Source organism: Dermacentor andersoni, chromosome 2 (genome assembly GCF_023375885.2).
Source record: "Dermacentor andersoni chromosome 2, qqDerAnde1_hic_scaffold, whole genome shotgun sequence".
Classification (NCBI taxonomy): Eukaryota; Metazoa; Arthropoda; class Arachnida; order Ixodida; family Ixodidae; genus Dermacentor; species Dermacentor andersoni.
In genome coordinates, this window is record NC_092815.1 from 144728857 (window position 1) to 144741755 (window position 12899).

General features: G+C 46.9%; 1 long non-coding RNA gene across 3 annotated transcripts in view; it reads left to right on the forward strand.

Annotated features, from left to right (window-relative positions):
• The window catches only part of LOC129387301 (uncharacterized), a 54798-nt gene extending 46653 nt beyond the window's left edge, over positions 1–8145 (forward strand). For all 3 annotated transcript variants that reach the window (XR_008614573.2, XR_008614575.2, XR_008614574.2), the window contains one exon: positions 7893–8145. This is a non-coding gene — a long non-coding RNA (uncharacterized lncRNA). The remainder of the gene's footprint in view (positions 1–7892) is intronic.
• Positions 8146–12899: the final 4754 nt, after the last annotated feature.

The following is a 12899-nucleotide window of genomic DNA, read 5'->3' on the forward strand; positions in this document are numbered from 1 at the left end:
CCGTGCTTCAGTGAAAAAAACATAGTCCCCGGGTAGTATACGTTACTGTGAACATCCCAGCCAATTTTCAGCGGCGTGAGGAGCTCGCAAGCGGAGCGCGCAGTCACGTTTCTCTCAAACGCTCTCTTTTCAACAGAAGCCTGCTCCTCAAGCTCTTCTGGACGGTTTATTTTCTAATAAAGCGGATTTCAATACATGGCTGCTATTGGCCAGTAACTGACGTCAAGCAAGCAAGGTTATTGAATCAGTGCGCTTCATACTACTATTACTCTGTATATTTATTGGCGAAGTTAAAAAAATTCAGTGCCCTTCCACTCTGTGAAGAAGGATTACCCGCGAAGCTGTGTATGTGGGCCCCTTAATGACGAACTGCACCTCTGCCGCGGGTCGGCCCGGCCTTGCCCTTTCTTCGCGATCGGACCACGTATGGGGAGTGCTTAACGCCTGCTTCAGCTCCGCCTCGGGTCGGGCCGGAATCGCACTATCTTCGGGATCGAGCCACGTATGGGGAGTTTTTGCTTACGACACGAAAATATCCTTAGAGGGTAGAGGTATACAGCTTCACTGTGAAATTGTCAGTTTTACCCGCAGACGAAGCACTGATAGCGATAGCATGGTTTAGCGTTGCGCTGAAGACGTCTCACGAGGCTGGCGCGATGAGTGTGCCAGTAGCGTTGCAGTTGTTGCCCATCGATGGCGCACGAGATGGGACTAACGGAAAACACACAGACACTGCTCGGCGCCGACAGCGCTCTGCGCGTTCCAATTTGACCTTGGCTGAGCTTGAAGGTTAGATTTACGGAACCAACTGGTGTTTTCTGGTGTAGCGACCGTCTGTCACCGTGATTTGTCCTCCGCTTCTGTGAAATTCTGTTACCTCGCCTGGCTTCCACGTGGGGGTCATTGCCCCTGCTCTTTCTTGGGACCTGAGGTGGCTGCCCGACAGGGGCGCCACCACTGCCACCCGGCAAACGTGTTTCACTGTGAAATAAATCCAGTTGACTCTTCGTTCTTAACCTGTCAAAACGTGTATTACTTGCCTCGGCTAAACCGAGCTCCCAACATTGGGTTTGTACCTGGAGTAGTAGAGATCGCTCTTAGGCTGAAGTAAGCGAAGTAAGAAGCTTTCGAGTTTCGATAAGAATTGCGTACTTCTGGATGAAGCCGACTATCGTCTGCTCACGTACGCTCGGCTGTGGTCGCCCACGAAGGCATTAAACTTTGGCCACCCTGCTTATTAATGTCGGAGCCGGCGCCTCGAACCACGCGAAACTTAAGGATAGAACACACGCACACATGCCAGCGTGCGCTGGATGCTGGCCGCTCCTGGTTAGACGCCTTGGCAGATTAATTTATAGCACTTCAAAAAAAAAAAAACATTGAAAGCCCAATCCACTCTATGAAGGTGGATTGCCAGCGAAGCTCTTACCATCCAGTTAACCTATTCTAGTCTAACTAATGAAATGAGGACGCCATAAAATGCACTGTATAACCATTTATTGCACAACGACATTCACGACGGCTTTATGATCGCTGTGGTATGCACTGATGTTTTCGGTTTCGACAATTTTCACCTTCTTCGCCAACGTTAGGTGAACACACGAGTCACGGATGGTTGTTGGTAGTTTCTTTTCTGCGTAGCACTTTAGTACAAACTCTTCGAAGAGAAAGTCTACGAACCACTTGTTTTCCTGTCTTGAAATCTCGACGTTAAAGTCCCCCACGACGACGGAAGGCGTAGTGTTGTCTCTCGCCAACACCGCGAGGTGCGTTCGCATGAACCGCTCTACGTCGGCCTTGGAAATGCCCGGCAAAATGTACACGGTGAAGTTGGCGAATCCATCGCGGGTTTGCACGGCACACACATCGCCGCAGTCAACCGGGTCAGACTTAAGCGTGAACGCGGTCACGCACGCTTCTTTTCTTGTGTAGACGGCGACTCTAGCAGAGTGGTTGTCACTTTATTTCGCGGCCGTTATTCCAACGTAGCCGGTGACTGCGGTGACTATGTCCGTCCAAGTTTCCGAGAGACACACCACCTGAACAATTGGCAAAAAATCATGCCGCCCGTGTGTGCGTGCGCTACATGTGTTTTTTGCGCTAAATCGTCAATTTCTAGAAATCCGAGTTTTCGGTGGACCGCCACTAAAGAGTCGCCGATTGGTAAATAGCTTAGGTGTAAAAGTTGCGGCTTCGCCCGAAACCCCAAGCACAGATTGCGATAGCAAATTAGCACACAGCTATACGAAGTAAGCATAGTAGTTTTATCAGCCGTATAAAGTTAGAAACATTCTCTTACTAACTGAATTAACGAACATGGTGCCAGCTCGCGCAAGCAAACACACCACACTCGATGAGCGCGGACATTGGCTGCAAAACGTTGGTGTGAGTAAGCGCGGCAGCAGCCGCGAGCGAAGTTACGTTCATGCGGTCTATGGCTTCAACGCTAGCAAGAGCGGCGAGAACACAGCGCGCACAGGGGTGATAAGCCGCCCGCAGGTCCCTTTGAAGATACGGCGCCCGCGTCCGCGCAAAGCCGTGCAAAGTGCGCACTTGTTGGCGGAATCGAAGACGCCGCCCCCCTCCCTTCCGCATTGCGTCCCCGCTTTCCGCCATATATGGCAGGCGAGATTAAGCCGAGATCGTCAGTTCCTCTTGCGCCCGGTCGCCTCTGCGCAGTTGCTGCCCGAATACAACCCCCCCCCCCCCGTTCCTCCCGTCCTCTCCACAGCATTTCGTGCCACTGAAGCTCGCACGTTTGCTCTCCGCTTTCTCCTTCGAGGTCCTCTGATTGAGCCGCGACGGTCGGCTTCCCTCACGTGCTTTCACTCGCACATACATAGTCAGAAAGTTTATACATCTTTCCGAGAGGGGGGAGGGGAGGGTTGGGACCCGACCAGTCTTCCGGACCCCATATAACCTTTCATTACAGAATTGTTCACTGAAATGACGGCCATGTATGAGCACATACAAGACTTCATAGTAGGAGACAATCAATTGCACAGCCCGAGTCCTCTCACACCACCAAGAATCTGGCGTCTCTCGGTAGCATAATCTTCCTTCGTAAAATCGTTTTGTACTTCGCTGTTACTAATCCTGCTGGGCATTTCCGAAGAAACTACAACGTTTATCTCTCTCTCTTTTCTGGTGCCCGTGACTGCTGTTGATTGTGATTTCGAGTTAAACGGGCTTGGCCTAATTTCGTTTACTGAGTGAACTATAGAGGGTGTCCCACCTATCATACACCAAGACTTAAAGAAAGAGCAATTGCTTTACTCGGAGAAAAACTAGTGCATATTGTTTCCTGTACGGTGGAGTAGCCACCAGTAACTTTTTCGGTAATAAGATTTAATTAGGCAATTATAATTAATTACCTTCTTCGAGAAGACTATCGTAATTATCAAAATGTCAATGAGGCATTTATAGGCACCCCCAAATGACATCTAACTGCGGTGTTTTCAGCGACGTATTAAGAGCTTACAATTTTTTCCGACTGGTAAAGAAACACCGCAAAAATTTTAAAAAATACCATGTGACTGCGCTGTCACCCGCATAATAAAGCAGCGCCTTCAAATAAGTTGATTGAAAGCAACTGTTTTGCCTGTCGCAAATCCGAAGGGACACTGCATCGCCTTGACATGGAGTACGGAAGAAGCACCAACAGCAGGTTTCGAGGCTCTCCAGCTATTCCATGCTCTCATTTATACGTCACACTTATTATCCGTCTCTCAAAGCCGGCTGATCACATTGACAACAAAAGACCCCTGAAACGCGGCCGAAGGGCCTCTCTGACCACGCAATAAAGGTGAAAATGAATGGAATAGGCATAGAATATTTCAAAATCCCGACTCCGCTTGCACCGCATCGAAAGAGTTCGCGCGTAGCTACATTTCGCGCCGAAAACTTGCTTCTCACGAAAACGAAATTAAAGTGACAGCTTTATTTTTCATGAAAGTGTATGCATGCTTCAAAGCAGGTTCGTGGCAAAAAATAAAAGCCAAACAAACAGACCGAGAAGCGACCCACGTGTAGAGAAAAGGCGAAACCGATGCGTTCAAGAAAGAAAATGAGCCGAATCGTCAATCTGGATGCCTGCACAAAAAAAATACAAACAACATCAGGTTTCACTGTGCCCTTACTGTCTATAAATTCGTAAGCTCCGTTGAATACCAGCTGCTGCCTAGAGTCTCCTTCTTCGAATAGGTTTCCTGCAGCTACGCAATACTGAGTATGCTTTAGCATATCTTTTGTGGCTTTCTTGATGACCGCTGCTGGAATTCTGTTGCAGGCATCCGCTATCCTTGCCTTGATCAAATGTGACGTCCATCTTGATCATGTAAGCACAATGTTTCACATAACCTCAAAGAAAGAAATCCAGTGAAGGAGGTCAGGTTAGCTAGCCGGCCAATTTACAGGCCGGTACCTTCCAACCTATAGTGCATGGAATATCGCATCCAGCTAGTTTTGTACTCGGCTACTGCTGTATGCGGGTGCCCAATCTTGCTGATGCCACAGAAGTGGAAGACATGACAGCGGGACTTCAGTGAGAAACTCATCCACCACTCCAAGGATTTCGTCCACTTAACGCTGTCCAGTGTGAGCGAAGAAAATAGGACCAATTACAGCACCAACGTAAATTCCACACCACACGTTGAACAACCTCCTGTACTGGTGCCGAGTGCGCTTTACCCAGTGTAGATTTGAATCACTGCAAAGCATGTATTTTGCAAATTTAACTGGCCGTTTCTGCAAAAATTGGATTCATCTGTGCACATGATGTCGCTCAAAAAGTCCGGTGACTCAGCGGCTTTTGTGAGGGCCCATTGGAGAAATCTAGACGATTTCGCAGAATTTCCAAGCATTGGCGCAGGTTAGGGTGGTATGGGTGAAAAGCCGAGTCGTATAGAATCCTCCAAATTGATGACCTTTGTACAGTTGAGTTGCCTGCTCTGTGTATACGATGTCATGTGAGCTGGTGGAATAGACGACATGGCGCGGCAGTGCCACTATATATATATATATATGTATATATATATATATATATATATATATACATAGTGGCACTGACGGTGACCACCGTCAGTTGCACTTCGCTCCTCGAAGTAGCAAGATGTGCGTCGAATGAGCTCCTTAACTACGCTTTGTAATGTAGGGATTGCGATTTAATTGATGAATTAGAGACCTCAGAGGGATGCGACGTACTGCTAAAGAAATCGACCTCCAAATTTCACTTGAGAAGTCAGCGGCCATAGCTGACCATCCGCGATAATGTGCCCGTGGCAATATGAGCCGCCTGTGCCTTGATGAAACGCCCCAACTTGGGTGTTACCACATGTGTAGCTAGGTGTAGTTGCTTACGATCGTGTCTATTAGCGGCCTGCTGCGAAATCTCTACGACAAAAGTCACACTTCCTCCTAATCTTTGTTATCGCAGTAACCTGCTCGAGCAAGCCGATGTGACCAATGAAGTCTATCACGCTGCTATACTTCCATGAGATCTGTAAGCTTTACCACTGCTTAACATACCGCTTAGCCTGATAAATATGCTCCTGCGCGACTATCGCGTTGTTCCGCGAGTAGTGGTCGGCTTGCCCCGTGGTTCGCAGTCTAGCCCTTTGCTGACCAAAAGCGCACCAGATTCCTCTGAGCCTACATACAGATGAACGAGCACTATCACTGTAAAAATCTTTATATCGTCAAGGGTGTTTTATTGTTGCACTGGTAACACCCTTATAGGGCCTTGCAAAAATTTACATAGGCCGACAAAGGTGCTTGAACAAGACGTGCGATGGCAAAAGACATAGTGGAAAACTGTGCGATCATTCTGACAGCCATGGGCGCACGGAAATATCCGACAGGATATTTCACAGGGAGAAATATGAAACTCTCTTGTCGGATATTTCTCTGCGCATAAGGCTGTCGGAATGATTACATAGTTTTTCACTACATCTTTTGTCATCGCACGTCTAGTTCAAGCACCTTTGTCGTCCGCTATAAATTTTTGTAAGGCACTAACGGTAAGGGTGTTACCAGCGCGACAAGAAAACACCCTTAAGAATGTAAACATTTTCACAGTGCATGCGTCACATCGAGAGTTTTACAGCGCACCGGATGCACAAGCGCACATTACCCGCTTCCTCAGCCTTCCTTCGTCTTGAACGGAGGAAATGGCGACGACATTTTCCAGATTTATTCTTGAGCATGTCTCGACAGCTGCTGTCGCTAACAATTTAAAGCGAAGTTCACGTTGTAATACGCCTTCATGTTTGAGGTATTCAAAAAAAAGTCACGACTTTCACTGCCCGCTGTGTACCGGCTGACCCTTTCTTAGCTATCTGAATGATATTTTGGCCTCGTACAAATATACACTGCCGAATCAAATTGCGACAATTAACGATAAAAGTCCTTCAGCCGCATTCTTCTGCGCAGAAGCAGAAGCACGATGTGTCCGTCTTATGTCACACTCAGCCTCGATCACAGCTGCTGAGTTTGTAGCCATAGACGTAGCAATGAAACACGTACAACGAGGTCTCACAGCTTGCAAGGTTGTTCTCCTGAGTGACTCTTACGCGCAGGGCTCACCCGCCCACAGCACACACACAATGACAGCCCTGTTCCGCGTCGAATTACCAACTCAGTCTGGGCATTTGCATATTGTGGGGCAACCTTATTCTGTCGGTGGATGCCGGCGCAGATAGGTTTTGTCAGCAATGAAGAGGCGTACGGACTCGTATCTCACATAAATGGGTACCGCATTCGTCAAGAAATTTCCCGCCAGATCGAATATGCGCGGCTGCTGATCCACCACCATCTGCCCGAACAGTACCCTGATAAGTGACTTTCAGTTGCAAGACCATTTCCTCCCTCGGCGTGTCCGTGGGCGTACTTTACCTCACTGTTTTAGAGCTCTGTTGCATAAACTTCTCGTAAAGAGACTGAATGGTCCAATCGACAAGCGCGAGCACTCAATGAATCATGTGCTTTCAGTGGTGCAAAGAAATATTTAATCATTTAATATAGGACTGTCGCTATTACAGCACGTAGTGGAATGCACTTTACAGTGATTACATGCACTTGGCTTACCGTGTGCAATGAACGAAATTAAATTTCCCGCTGGTCCTGATTCGAAACGTGCTGAAGTGCACAGAGCGCTTCCATCATTTTTGAAGGCGATGAATCCGTATCCGTAGTCCCAATTTTAGCACAGGTTGTTTTCATAATAACACAATGAATGGATTGACAAAGCAAACTAACCTTCTAGCTGTAATTGGTACTTTGATATTAATTTATAGATGGAGGAGCGATACCTTTAATTGTTGTCGTATAAAACATCTAGATATATACACAAATCGTGCGCCTACTATTGGGTATACGAAAACAGCGCAAGGAGTTTACTTGACGGTAATTTGGGATGGCAGTACTGAAAACCGCGAGGCTGGTTTTTTGAAGCGATGAAGTGAGATACAGGCGGTTGCAGGCGACGCTAGTTTCCGGGACGAAAGGGCATAAATACAAAAAAAAAGAGTGCCACTGCCTTGCATGGCTTGTCTCGGCTGGTACTCGCTGCGTGAGCAACATATGGTGCCAGAAGAACTATGGAAGCACTGAGGACAGGATTGAGGCGATAGGTTTTATAAATCAAACAACAACGAGAGGCTGGACATTTCAATAAATGGTAGAGCACATTTTGATTTGATTTCATTAGGTTTATATGTCACAACTCAAATAAATCAAAGTGTAAATCATATATATCGTGATTTCTTTTATTTCTTAATTGCTAAGGGACAATGAATAAGAATGCTGGTCCCACACTAATCAAGTAAACTCAATTGAAGAAGTTTGTTTATAGCGAACAATGTATGTCGATTTTGATTACCTGAAATCACTTGCAGGAGAAGCCCGTGGCTGTCCGTTATTCGGAGTTATCTGCCACAGACGCTGTAAAGGCGAGAAATCCTTTGATGGCTTTTGCGATGGAGCACACCATGGTACATGTTATTGCTCTGAGCAATGATAAAAATCAAGCGGCGATTGCAGAAAGCTTTTACCAGTATGAAGAAACTCCCCAAGGCTTTCCTTAGAATCATTTGTGCGCTTGTGGTACTTTAACCAAATAAAGCTCTATGTCTAGTTCCGCTAATAAAATCTCGGAGGAGCAACTTCATTGGTTCGGGCCAGCGCAGTGCGTCAGTGATCTTGCTCTCGTAGAGGAGGCTATTCAAGAATTACGTTGTATTGATTCAAATAAATTACGGTGTATTAGAGAAAGAAAACTCTGCTCCCGGTTGCCGATAACAGATTGTTGGAGAAGCGACTTTAAATGTGTGGGCCATCGCAGTTCCTGAGTCATCTTGCTGTCAGCGCGGATTGTGTTTACCAAACCGCTTTCGCGTACCATGGTCGTTAGATGGAAACGCTGGTGGTTTCTCGCCCGAAAAGCGGCTATGACCCTACAGTAAAGGGACGAAGTTCGCTCGCAACGGTATGGAATGAATCCGTGCTTGAATTAGTCCATTCGGTGATATATTTCACGTCTTAGATTAGCGGGTTCTTCAGCTTAGAGAAGAAAGCCTTGTGCCACCAGACAAAAAAGAGGCTTTTTTTGCAAACACACAGTTACTGTTTGTTTGACACTTCACGAGAAAACAGTAATATCTGACAAGAGCAGCGCCTATCCTGCTGACATAGGATAAGTAAAATTCTTCGCGCTTTTTCTTAATACATTATTTAGAATTGAAAGATAGGCATTTATTTCTTAATTGAATGATATTCTAAAGAAAAACCAAATAAATGAAGAGCATTTATGCATACGGGTGAATGCGGATGTACAAATGCAGATGTCAGCGCACACAAAGAGGTTGGTGGTTTGAGGCACAGTTTCACCCTAGCTGTGGCTTGCAATGTTGAATAGAGTAAAGCTAAAAACTCCTCCAAAAGGGAAGCCACGGCTGGTATAGAGGTTGACAGTTCGGTCTCCTTGTGCAGATTACACAAAAATACATCGTTTCTACAAGTACCTTCATATAAAGAAAAAGTTTCGCCTGCTGAATACGACACATTCCAGAGCGTCTAAGATGGTTGCATGGTCGACGTTATCCCACGAACATTTGATGTCGATAGAGAGGGTTCACCGATAGGGACTTAAGGTGTTTTTGTGCTTGGATGCACGTGACGACATTGATGACTTTGTCAATAAATAAGGAGCCCCTTTCAAAACGTGGTCTTAGTGTTGGGTTATCTACTATAACGCTCAAGAACTTATTCGAGATGTGTACGAATGGTTATTGCTACATTATGACTAACAACTAGAACATTTATTCTGCTGATACGATGTGAAATCGACGGGAAATTCGCCAGGATTTAGGAGCGCAACGAAGCGGCTAGATTTCCATCGTTCCGGAACAATGCTATCATACCACGGCTTATTAAAACGGTGGAGCTCTTCACTGCGAGATTATTGGCCTAGGTGACAAAGGCCAGTTTACGTAGTACTGTGTGCTCTTGGCGTCAACGAGCGCTTTCAGGCAGCCAGAGCAGCATCTCGGAGAGACGGCGCTGTGGACTGACAGCAACCACATCACCGACCATCCATGCGCAGAAGCCTTGTGCTATTGTTACTTGGGGCCTGTCTTGATGTAGGGCCATCGTAACGAAGGATATTCGTTGCTGCGTAGACGAACGAAGGCTGCGCACTGTCCTTATTTATTTATTTATTTACTTACTTATTTCTCTATTTATTCATGTATTTGTTTCTTTATTTGTTTCTTTATGCCCTTATTTCTTTCTTTATTTATTTATTTACTTCTTCCTTCCTTTGTTTGTTTGTTTGTTTGTTTGTTTGTATAACCGCCCGATCATTTCAAGGCCATACTGTGGGTGGTGGGTAACAGGACGTACCGTATATATTACAAAAGAAAAGAATGCAAACAACGAAAATCGGGAGTAGAAGTTGACATACGTATCAACTACTTTGGTAGGAATACATTCAGTAGAAAATATGCCAGTAGAATTTGCCACATAAAAGTGCATCAAACTACACCTACATATTATTGGCAAATATACCACGAAAGTTGGAATTATCAGTAATGGAAACAGTGTTAGCGGGAAGGCACTTCCATTCTAGGGATGTCCGAGAAAGGAATGTCTCGGTAATGTATTTGGTCGGCACGAAGGGACACACACTTTTTCAGGCTGGCCTTTGCGACGGGACATGTAGTGTGAAATACAAATACATATATCGGGTAGTGCTGCGTGCTAAAAACGGTTACGAAATAATGTTACAGGGAAAGGGTGAGGGGGACCTTTAGCTACAAGGGTTGAAAGAGAAAAGACTGTTTCCATAGGTGATACGCTGGCAGTTCTGCTATTGTTCCAGAAAATAAAACGACCATTGTCATTCTGATCTGCATCTAATGTGTAAATAGCTCATGGTCTTAGGGTCTCTGACTGACGCGGGATATTGCAATTGTGGGCCTCTGTAACGTGTTATAGAGCAGCAACCTTTAAGTGTCTAGTGAAATAAAAAGCTATTTATTAAATCCTAAAGACCGTGGTTAGCTTTATTAAGTATATGGCAATTAAAGCTGTTTTGCTCAGTCAAGGCTGAGTCAAATATGAATTCAGAAGCACCTGTGCGAGTTGACATGTTGAAAAAAAAAAAAAACTTCTTAAAGTAGTACGCGTGAGCTGAGTTAGGCGTCTTAGACATGCGCATAACGTTAAATTTTTATTAATTAATTCAATCAGCATAGACTGCACCAGTTTGATTCAGATAATATGGCAATTAAATAGTATCAGAATGGCTAGAAATTTCACAGAAATGACACAGTCATCAGCAAAGATGTTAATATTAGAAGATACTTGTGAGGGAAGGTCCTTAATACATTCTGAACAACAAGGCGCCGTGAACGGACCCTCCGGGCACACCTCGGTCCAAAGATGACATCGAGCACCTATAGTGGTTAGCACTAACATATTGTGAGCAAATATTTACAAAAAAGAAATTGACTCACCATCCCAGCCCTGCGAAAGTGGATGTCCAACGAAACTGTTGAAAACGACTACTAGAACTGCTGGGTCTGGAGGAGGGTATGCAATCCTTTATCGCTTCAGAGTCATGGCGAAGAATAAGAGGGCTCTCGCGTAGGTAGCGCGTGAGTAGAACACCGTACGCGCTTGATCTGAACTGTCGCGGTGTCGTCTGCTCTCGAAGTCCCGCTGTACCACCGGTCCCGCCGGCCTAAATAAACCGCGGCGGCTACCTCTTGACGCCGCCTTCCACAAATTGGTGGCCCAGACGACCGAAGCCACCCATGCCAAAGTCAGTGCACCGACGCTACCAAGGGGAGAATGACGTGGCCTCGCGGGATCCAGCAGACGGCCCGCGGTTGGAGGGTGTCGGGAAATTCTACATCGGAATACCGGACATCTGGTTCAACCAGTTGGACGGCCGCTTCTGTATCAACAAGGTTCAAGATTCCGAATGTGTTCCAGGCTCCGGTTGCCACCACCTGTCCCGACTCCTACAACGACTTGCGGGCAACCGTCCTTGCTCACTAGGTCACCTCGAGCACTCAGTCACAACCGCTCTCGCCATTTGAACCGCCGCGTCATTCCACGTCTTGTCACACATCGCCTGCGTCCACCCGTGCCGATTGTCAGCACGCGCCGGCTCCAGTATCAGACCTCTATTTAGTTCGCGAGCCTCTTCCCCAGCTCAAACACAGCTGCGCGACGACTCTTTCTAAGGAGTTCACTGGGTCAAACGTAAGCGCTTTCGGCTATTCTACGGCATGCCGCTCTCCTTCCTTGCACGTTCCCAGAAACTGTTCGCTTTCTATTGGGGGGTGGGTCACTGATCACCGATAAAGAGGCTTAACCAGCGGGTCCACTAGACTAGATTTCACACTCGCAGGCGCGGGGACGCCACAAGCACAACCTTCGGGATGCATTCAGCGACCACCGTAACCCTGATGCTATCGGTATTAGAGATTTCATCGAAGCAGCAGTAGACGAGCCTTCCGATGTTCTGTGCTAGCAGTTTCCTCGAACGTATGACCTACGGAACGTTTACAGGAGCCCAGCCCTGCCATCTGGTTTCTTCAGCTCCTGAATCAATTCTACGTCAACAGCACGAGTGACCAACACTTGCGCTATCTCCACGCAAGTCCAGAGCTGCAAGATAGACTACTTTTGGAACTCCGACTTCTACAGGCCCGCGAATCTACGAGAACCTGCGGCAGGCCGTGATTTCGCACCACAGTATCACTGTGGCTGCGCCTCACTCACAACCTACGCTGCCGGTGCTGCCTGGTATATCTCTCTCGCATTACTCAACCCGAAACTACCAACGACGACACCAACTTCAGATTTTATTTGGACTCCTTTACCTGGACTTTACTATTGGACTTTATTTCAATCGCGCTTTGCATGAGGAGGGGAGCCTTGCTGCAGCGGCGTCACTATCACCTCCAAAGCGGGCGAAGCAGATGCGGGCTCTCATACAGACAGCGCGAGAATAAAACCCGCTAGCGTGGTAGACCTGAGCGGCCATGGTGTCGGCCGCTACCGAGATCCCGCTGCACCATGGCTGGTCAGCCTAAATGAACCGTGCCTACGACAGCTACCTCTTCGCGCCACCTCCCACAGTAGTATTCATCACTTAGAGTAATGGTAGTACTGGGAGTAGTGGTAATTTCGACAGCACGCCACCACCCATAGCAGTGCTGAAACAACACTGAAATCAGTCGCTAGGCTGGTTCTTTCATATACGAAAGGCTAGGGACGCCACTCCCCGCATCGCAAGCTGCCGTGAATCAGCGTGAATTAAAAAAAAGAATGTATGCACTGTTCACCTCACTTTGCTGACTGCTCGAAGCCTCTACCTCACGGGGGTACTC